The 9,423-nt window shown below is 45.7% G+C and overlaps 1 protein-coding gene across 6 annotated transcripts in view; it reads right to left on the reverse strand.

The window, feature by feature from the left end:
- The window catches only part of LOC147015291 (uncharacterized), a 299,609-nt gene that overhangs the window by 290,177 nt on the left and 9 nt on the right, over nucleotides 1-9,423 (reverse strand). For 2 of the 6 annotated variants that reach the window (XM_085849901.1, XM_085849898.1), the window contains exon 1: nucleotides 9,414-9,423. This exon is cut by the window's right edge. The gene's annotated coding sequence lies outside the window, so the exon portion shown is untranslated. Of the gene's footprint in view, nucleotides 1-248; nucleotides 592-687; nucleotides 845-9,413 lie in introns of those variants that run through there. The other 4 variants (XM_085849899.1, XM_085849896.1, XM_085849900.1 and 1 more) reach the window with 2 other exon arrangements.

Here is a 9,423-nt window from a genome sequence, read left to right on the forward strand (position 1 = left end):
GTTAACCATGAATCTCAAGCCAGGTTTTCCGACAGACTTTTGAACGTGGTCAAGACCGACGAGACGTGATGACGTAACACACCCTGGAAGGTTCAAAAAGTATTGTTTTGTATCTTTGTGATGAAAATCACACCAATCGGGAATAATCAGGATCAGGGATGATCTCCGGGTATTTAACCTCTTTGTGATTATTCGACTTGGCTTACTGTTTGTCGTTTCACATGTTACACACTTATTTTTACAAATACCTTTTCCCAGGTGATCCCTGCACTCGAGCCGCAGTCCCAGGAAGCAGGTACATAAACGATGAATGAAACTCTTCGGTTTCAGAACTGGGTAATGGATCATCATCAAAAACACTCACTCCAGGTACTTGTAAAGGACGATAAACACACGTGAAGTTTGAATGGTGGAACAAAGCGCTTTCTTACAAGGATTGTTATGAACAACCCTCGTCCGCTCCTCCCTTTCCCTCCACGTATTCGACAGACAGGTAAGTCGGAAACAAAGACGCAGCTTACAGACGAGCGATCGGAGCTGAGAAAGAGGCATCGGGCCGAACACCGAGAGTGAGATCACAACGATCGGAGCGTGAAAAGCCCCCACGAGCCACGACCACCCTCACCCCTCACACCCTCATCAAGAGGGTTCCTCACTCTACACCCGATCCTCAAGCCCCTCGCTCACCTCCCCGTTCAACCTGAGGAGGCTCGGATCCCACCTCGCGGAGGAAGCCACGGCTCGTCACTCTCCAAGCACTGGAGACCGAGCGAGAGGTGTAAGAGGGACGGAGGGGAGGAGGCGACTGAGCTGGGAAATAATCACGGGCGCCCCGAGCCGCACCTCCCGGAACTGCATCTCAAGGTGCGGAGTCGTGTTTCACAACTTCATACTTCAATGATTCGACTACCTTCTCCATGATGATGATGATACTATACAGGGCACAAGTCTGGTCCAAGCTACAGCCTGGGTTGGATCATATTATTTATATATATCATAATATATTAAATATATACATATGTGTGTGTGTGTGTGTGTGTGTGTGTGTGTGTGTGTGTGTGTGTGTGTGTGTGTGTGTGTGTGTGTGTGTGTGTGTGTGTCATGACATATATATATATATATATATATATATATATATATATATATATATATATATATATATATACATACATACACACACACATATATACACACAATTATATCTTCTTCTTTCAGCTGCTCCCGTTAGGGGTCGCCACAGCGGATCAACCGTCTCCATTTCGCTCTATCCTCCACATCTTCCATTGACACTCCAACCACCCGCATGTCCGCCCTCACACGCATCCATGAACCTCTTCTTTGGCCTTCCTCTTCTCCTCCTGCCTGGCGGCTCCATCCTCAGAATCCTTTTCCCGATATACTCCACTTCCCTCCTGTGCACATGTCAAAACAATCTCAATCTCACCTCTCTCACTTTGTCTCCAAACCGTCCTACCTGCGCAGTCCCTCGAATATACTAATTCCTTATCCTGTCCATCCTCGTCACTCCCAACGAGAATCGCAGCATCTTTAACTCTGCCACCTCCAGCTCCGCTTCCTGTCTTTTTGTCAGCGCCACCGCCTCCAAACCATACAACATAGCTGGTCTCACTACCGTCTTGTATACTTTCCCTTTCACTCTTGCAGCTCCCCTTCTGTCACAAATCACTCCTGCAACTCTTCTCCACCCACTCCATCCTGCCTGCACTCTCTTTCTCACTTCCCTCCTACACTCTCCGTTACTTTGGACAGTTGATCCCAAGTATTTAAACCCATCCACCTTCCCCACCTCAACTCCTTGCAACCGCACCAGACCACCACCTCCCTCTCATTTACGCACATGTACTCCGTCTTACTCCGACTGACTATCATTCTCCTTCTCTCCAGTGCGTACCTCCACCTCTCGTGGCTCGCCTCAGCCTGCTCCCAACTCTCGCTACAGATCATGATGTCATCCGCGAACATCATAGTCCATGGAGACTCCAGTCTGATCTCGTCCGTCAATCTGTCCATCACCATTGCAAACAGGAAAGGGCTCAGAGTTGATCCTTGGTGCAATCCCACTTTAACCTAAAACCACTCCGTCATTCCTACCACACACTTCACCGCTGTCACACTGTCTTCATACATATCCTGCACAATCCTCACATACTTCTCCACCACTCCCGACTTCCTCATACAATGCCACAATTCCTCTCTTGGCACCCTATCATAAGCTTTCTCGAAATCCACAAACACACAATGTAACTCGTTCTGGCCTTCCCTATACTTCTCCATCAACATTCTCAAAGCAAACATCGCATCAGTGGTGCTCTTTCCTGGCATAAACCCATATTGCTGCTCACAAATAGTCACCTCTCCTCTCAACCGAGCTTCCACTACTCTTTCCCACAACTTCATGGTGTGGCTTAACAACTTTATCCCTCTGTAATTTCCACAGCTCTGCACATCACCCTTGTTCTTGAAAATCGGAACCAGTACACTTCATCTCCACTCCTCCAGCATTCTCTCACTTTGCAAGATTTTATTAAACAATCTGGTTAACAACCCCACTGCCATCTCTCCGAAGCACTTCCATGCCTCCACTGGTATGTCATCTGGGCCAACCGCCTTTCCACTTTTCATCCTCTTCATTGCAGTCCTCACTTCATCCTGACTGATCCACCATCTCCACCTCTTCCAACCTTCTCTCTCTCTCTCATTTTCTTCATCAGCTCCTCAAAGTACTCCATCCACCTTCTCAACACACTCTCCTCGCTCGTCAGCACATTCCCATTTGCGTCCTTTATCACCCTAACCTGCAGCACATCCTTCCCACCTCGGCCCCTCTGTCTTGCCAATCGGTATAAATCCTTTTCCCCTTCTTTTGTATCCAACTTCTCATACAGCTCGTCATATGCCTTTTTCTTAGCCTTTGCCACCTCTCTCTTTGCCTTTTGCCGCCACTCCTTGTACTCCTGCCTACTTTCTTCATCTCTCTGACTATCCCACTTCTTTTTCGCCAACCCCTTCTTCCTTATACTTTCCTGTACTTCCTCGTTCCACCACCAAGTCTCCTTATCTTCCTTCCTCTGTCCAGATGTCACACCAATTACCTTCCTAGCTATCTAGGATCCTAGCTATCCAGATGTCCTTCAGCTTCCACAATCTGGTCCTTGGTTCAGCCCTCACTCTCTTCCTCAACCTCACCTCCAAAATCATCCTACAGACCACCAATCAGTGCTGTCGAGCTACACTCTCCCCTTCCACCACGTTACAGTCTCTAATCTCTTTCAGGTTACATCTCCTGCTTAAGATGTAATCCACCTGTGTGCACTTTCCTCCACTCTTGTACGTCACCTTGTTCCTCCTTCTTCTTGAAATACGTAATTACCACTGCCATTTCCATTCTTTTTGCAAACTCTACCACCATTTGCCCTTCCGCATTTCTCTTGTTGAGACCGTACCTACTCATCACCTCCTCATCCTCTTTATTCCCTTCCCCAACATGCCCATTTAAATCTGCTCCAATCACCACTCTTTCATCCTTGGATACACTCTCCACCACTTCATCTAACTCACTCCAGAAATCTTCTTTATACTCCATATCACACCCCATATGTGGGGCATATGCACTGATGACATTCATCATCACTCCTTCAATTTCCAACTTCACACTCATCACTCGGTCCGACACTCTCCTCACCTCCAATAACCTCTTGACATAATCTTCGCGAAGGATTATCCCGACACCATTTCTCCTCCCATCCACACCATGGTAGAACAGTTTGAAACCACCTCCAATGCTCCTAGCCTTGCTCCCCATCCACTTGGTCTCTTGTACACACAGTATGTCCACCTTTCTTCTCTCCATCTTATCAGCCAACTTTCGCCCTTTGCCAGTCATCGTCCCAACATTCAGAGTTCCAACTCTCACTTCCACACTTTTACTCTCCCCCATCTCCCACTGCATCCGGACTTGCCTTCCCCGTCTCCTTCTCCTCCTTCGCCCAGCAGTAGCACAATTTCCACTGGTACCCTGCTGATCACCGGTACTGGTGGCGGTCGTTGGTAACCCGGGCCTCGACCGATCCGGTATGGAAATTCGTTTTGTTGTCCGCATAATTATTTGGCATAGGTTTACGCCGGATGCTCTTCCTGACGCAACCCTGGTCGCCTCTTAGGACACACAGGGATATGGTACACCTATTCTAACCGGGGCATACACCGGGCCCAGTACACTGGTACTCGTTTCGCCGACCTCGGAAGGATGACAGGCTGAGTCAACCCCCTGGTGTTATACGACTTGATATATATATATATATATATATATATATATATATATATATATATATATATATATATATATATATATATATATATATATATATATATATATATATATATATTCAGTGGCCCAACGGGGCTTGAACTCAGGACCTTTTGGGTCCCAAGCCGCTGCCCTAACCACTGCGCCAACACCAGTCTTATACACACAATTATATATATATATATATATATATATATATATATATATATATATATATATATATATATATAAGTTTACATCAATAGGCCTTATTCAGATGACGTCACCGGTCACGTGACTGTGGCAGCTCCACCATATTGAGTGGCAAGAAAGTATTACCTCGTCCATAACAACCGATAGTCTCCACTTCAACTACACCGTTATTTCCAAGCAAGCAATTTTTTCTGCTAATGGGTTAGAGTTGTTGTGCCCCAGGATGTAATCAGCGATATACTAAAGGCTCTGGAGTGCAGTTTTACCGCTTTCCCGCCGAAATCTTTGGATATATCGTTTCTGAGAAGAGAAAAATGGCGACCTGGCGAACCTGACTAGTTGTGTGGCCTTCATTTTGTCTCCGGTATGTAACTAATTTCTGATATGTTATTTCAGTAGTTGGTAATATGGAATAGGCAAAGCCTAGAAGCGAACGTAGAATTATTCTGACATTTGCTTCTGACTTTACCTATTACCTCAACATTACCTTCACAACGACAACTAAACCGCCTCGAACAGGATCTAATCTAAAAAAAAAATATTACCTCAATATTACCTTCACAATGACAACGACACCGCCTAGAACAGGATCTTTTTTGTTGTTGTTGTTGTTGTTGTTGTTGAGGGTTTAATGGCGCTGTCAGAGCCAGGAGGCTTGATCCACAACACACACAGAATCTGATCAAACTCGCCTTCAGCCATAGCCCTTCAAAGGCAGATACATTTTAAATCGGTCTCCCACATTCCTTCAGGAATTTTAATACTGCCTTACAGAGTTGAGAGTGCTTCCAGTTCATCCGCCACAGCATCACCTGCAGGTCCAACACCCTTATCCCCATAACTCTTATACACCATACGAGACGCTGCCTCGATTCCCCATAGAGAGGGCAATTTAGAAATAAGTGGTTTAAATCTTCAGGTTTTCTGCACACATCACAGAACCCCGTTGGGTGACATCCAATTCTATTGATATCGTATGCATTTAAGCGACAGTGCCCGAGTCTTACTCTACAAAGCACTACCTGGTCCCTCCGGGAGAGCCTGGGGAGCTTAACAAGCGGAACCACCTCCGACTGCACCTTGTGAAAAAAATCTCCCCTTTGTGCAGGAGTCCCACTGACATTGCCATTTCCCATAATACGGTCCTTGACCAGACTAATGATTTCTGAAGGTCCCAAGGGGATTTGGGTGACATTGTCCATTTTGAGGGCATGCTTTGCCGCAAGGTCACTGGCCTCATTCCCCCCGATGCCCACATGAGCAGGGATCCAGCACAAATCCACCACCAGACCCCTCCAGTTCATGATGTTATACAAATGCCAAGCTTCGAGGACCAAGTCATACCTGCAGCCACCCTGTAAGGATTCCAGCGGCTGTAATGCCGAAAGTGAGTCCGAGAGGATAACTGCACTAAGAGGATTGAACTCGATTATCCATTCCATAGCTAGGACGATTGCAAATAGTTCCGCCGAGAAAACTGAAAGATGATCGGTTAACCGAAAAGCCCTGACCACACGGACATTGGGGATACATATAGCCGCCACTGTCCTTCCGAGAGAGGGTTCTTTGGACCCATCCGCATATATATATATATATATATATACAAAGATTGACTCCAACTTGTATTTATAAACGCGATAGCCAGGTTGCGCTTTACCACAGGATAAACTGAATCCATTTTTCCCCAGAGATCCATGCGGAGACGAAGGGGTTCGAGTGTCCAGGGGGGCCAAATGGGGACTTTATGTTGGGGGCTGATGGGAAGGGAGTCCAGCTTCATTTCCTTGGCTAACTTGATACAGGCCAGGCCAAGAGGCAAGGAAGCAGAGTTGTTGTCTAACTTCAGGTATTCCCAACAATTTTCAAATAAGGATTTTCAGGATGGCTGTCCCCAGAAGAAATGGATCTAGCCCAATATTTCATTCTCAGCATCTCCCAGCAAAGGGACAAGGGCATCTCACCTATTTCCACCAGAAGGGCAGACACTGGAGTGCCAGTAAAAGCACCTAAACAGACACGAAGGGCTTTTGACTGGACAGTCTCAAGTTTTTTTTGGTTTCTCTTGGCCATATCACCGAAAGCCAGGCATCCGTAATCCAGGTTGGAACGAATTTTAGCTTTGTATATCATGAGAAGACTGTCACGATGTGCTCCCCACTCTGTTCCAGAGAGACAACATAATAAATTTATGCCTTTGGCACATTTACCTATCAGTTCCTTCACCTGCGGGGTCCAGGTTAGTCCCTTATCGAAGGTGACTCCTAAGAAAGACACCACTCGAGATGGATGGATGCAAGTGCCATTAATTACCATTGATATATCATCCATTTTCTTCTTACGGGAAAATATGATAAACTTGGACTTGTCAGCTGATAGTTTAAAACCCCAGTCTTCGGCCCATTTCTCCACGAGCCGGATATCGCCCTGGAGTTTTTTTTACTCGAAGTAGCAAGATTTTTACACCGAATCCACATAGCAATGTCGTCAGCAAACAGGAATAACTTGCTATGGAGCTTGCGGATGGAGGCAACATCATTGATCATAATACTGTGACGTCCACGGGACTTTAACAGTCCCGCCAACGTAGAATGAGCCGAAACGATGGAGGCGGTTTATTTATTTATAACCCAAACATGGCGGTTCTAATCGCTCGACCGCAAACGGGACGAGAAAGGTGGCACGAGTCACTTTTCACTGAGTTGATGATGTTTATTTGTTTTTATTATTAACCAGAAATAACAAGACTCGGCAAGAAGAGGGATCCGGGGCGATTCGACGGGATGGTGTGGGATCGGGCGTGGGGAAAACACAGACAATTCCAATGAATATACAGATCTCAAACCTCTAAGGCGCCAAGTACACACACACACACACACACACACACACACACACACACACACACACACACACACACACACACACACACACACACACACACACACACCGTAGCTATTTCTGGTGGTCAGGCTGGACCGTGGTGTGGACGCAACTGTCCCTGGATCGGACGAGCTGGCCTTGCTCTCGTCAGGGGGGCAGGAGAAACCGTGGTGCTGTCGACCTCCTGGTCTTGGCCCAAGTCCGCTCACAGCCGCCAGGGAACCAGTTCTGGCGCCAAGTTGCGAGAAGGAGAGGGAGGCAGGTCCGCCGGCCGTTCGACCCCGTACTCCGAGTCAGCAGAACCCCAGAGCCAACCAAGGTGAGGCACGAGGCTCAGCAAGGCTCCAAGACACGATGAAGAATACGATCGAATCAGCACAACAACAAGTACGCTCTCCGCGCAACAGCCTCCACAACAAAAAAAACACGATCATTTTGTCCTGATCTTCTTCCTCTTCCTTTTCGACCCCGAACAGAACCTTTTTATCCTCCTGTCCTCGTCACTTCCAATCGAGCCGTTTATTGGCCCACCGCCGTCGCCTTCTGCCAATCGTGATCACGGGGCGGAAATCCATCCGCTGCACTGTCCTGTGACGTCACGGCCAGTCTCCAGAGAATACCAAAAGGGGTTTACGCAGACACACTTACCCTATCCCGTGTCCCTATCTAATTACGTGACAATTATCATTTCCCCCTTGAAGAAATGAACATTTACTAGACAACTTATCACCACTGAATTGCTACTTATTACATCGAGATCCTGGTAAACTCGAACAGCATGGCATACCTAATTAAACATCCTAATTACCCTTTGAATGCATACCCCCCCCCCCTCAAACGTAACAATACTAAAGAGTGTTGGGCTTAAGCAGCTTCCCTGGGGAATGCCCTTTTCAGAATGAAACGAAGAGGAGAGGCTCAGGCCAACCCTCACCTGAAATGTTTTTTTTCGATAAAAAGTCACCAATCCAATCGTGCATTCTGCCATTGACCCTGAGATTACTCAGTTTATAAAGGAGGCCATTTTTCCAGACTGAATCGTATGCCTTTTGGATCTCGAAGATAGAACAGGATCTCATTTAAAAAAAAAAATAATTATATATATATATATATATATATATATATATATATATATATATATATATATATATATATATATATATATATTACCTCAACATTACCTTCACAACGACAAGTGCACGCCCCCCTAACAACCGGACGCCAACGTTGTCAGACATAATGAAAACCAGTCATTCTTGTTACAAAAACAGCTAAAAATTGATGAAAAAGCGGACGAAATTGAAACCAACACAGTAATTACGGTCGTAATAGTAGATATAACCGAAACCAACACGTTTATTCTACACGCAAGAACGGTCGTGACGGACACAAGAACGGTCAATCCCGAAATAGGACGGTGGGGAATGGAAGCAACATCGGTTATTTCCGTCGCGAAACGGAGGAGACCGAAGCGAAAGCGATTCATTCCGGTTACCAGAACGTGGGAACCATGGCGGCTTGAAAAGTTCTTGAAGTTATGGTAAGTTAACTTTAACGTAGTCTGCCGTGAATATATCATGTCTGTTAATGAAAACCCGTTTGTGGTACGGGATATTATATACAAGTAGCGATAAATGCGTCCTCTTGACTTTATGTGTGGCTGACATTTCGTGAAATTCGTGCCCCCGTGGTGCAGCGATCAGTGACGAATGATCGTTTATATTTGCAAGAGGTAAAATTTGATAGCAATAATAAATTGCAAATTCCAATAAAATAACAAGGTTAATATGAAGTAAAAACTGTAAAAAGATCCCATACATGATCCCCTATGTTGAACTGGGCCTACACAACTAGCGATCCTTCACTCGGGGGCTCGAAATACAGGCAAACCAAACATTATAATCACAACAAAATTCGGTTTAATAGATTGTTAAAACTACATCAGGTACTACCCACTCACTATATGTTATCTATGTTACATTTATGTTCGAGGCACAAGCACGAAAAATTTACATACCGTAACAGGT

The sequence above is a fragment of the Eptatretus burgeri genome, chromosome 12, assembly GCF_056783735.1.
Source record: "Eptatretus burgeri isolate ZD-2024b chromosome 12, Ebu_testis_v1, whole genome shotgun sequence".
Classification (NCBI taxonomy): domain Eukaryota; kingdom Metazoa; phylum Chordata; class Myxini; order Myxiniformes; family Myxinidae; genus Eptatretus; species Eptatretus burgeri.